Genomic DNA, 749 nt, shown 5'->3' on the forward strand with positions numbered 1-749 from the left:
GAAAGGGAACAACTTCAACTTGAAAGCACCTTCAGAAACACCATTTGTCTTGGACAAGCCACAATATATATCAAACTTGTACAAGTGATCAAAAGGGTCTTCAGCAGCAAGGCCATGATACTTGTTGTTCTCTATGGTGTTGAGCAGCCCTGACTTGATCTCAAAGTTATTGTTCTCCACTGGTGGTGCTCTGATTCCTAACCTATGACCATTAATGCGAGGTTGATCATAGGCTCCAATGGCACGAGCTTGGCGCGGTGGATGTTGTGGCTGGCGCTGTGGGCTAAGGTGATCAGCTCTTGGATCAATGCCCCCTAGGGCATCACCATCTTGAGGCAGATTCTCCATATCAAACCCCAACCTTTGCAAGTGAGCTTGTTGCTCTACTTATCTTCTCTGTCTTGCAATCTCCCTCTCAAGTGTTCTAATGTCTTCCACTCTTGGAACTAGGTTTGTTGCACCTCTGCTTCTTGTGATCATACACCTGAAATGCAAAGGGAGAAGAAGAAAGAGAAGCAATAACACAATTAAACAAAAATTGACTTAGTCTCAAGCAAGTGACTAAATCTCAATGTCACAATCAACTTAGAATTTGGCAACAGCGCCAATTTGGTGTTAAGAGTTTTCGAGGCTCTTAATCAAATGTTATAGTATAAAGGATGTCAAACCAGTTCTAAGTGATTCTAAAGCAAAGGGAATGCAAGACCATGCTTAATCTAAATGCTATCAATTGGCAAGATGATTTTGAA

General features: G+C 41.9%; 1 pseudogene; it reads right to left on the reverse strand.

Moving 5' to 3' along the window:
* LOC106333951 overlaps nucleotides 1-348 on the reverse strand; it is a 5,324-nt pseudogene extending 4,976 nt beyond the window's left edge.
* Between the last annotated feature and the right edge of the window lie 401 nt (nucleotides 349-749).

The sequence above is a fragment of the Brassica oleracea genome, chromosome C1 (assembly GCF_000695525.1).
Source record: "Brassica oleracea var. oleracea cultivar TO1000 chromosome C1, BOL, whole genome shotgun sequence".
Taxonomy (NCBI): domain Eukaryota; kingdom Viridiplantae; phylum Streptophyta; class Magnoliopsida; order Brassicales; family Brassicaceae; genus Brassica; species Brassica oleracea.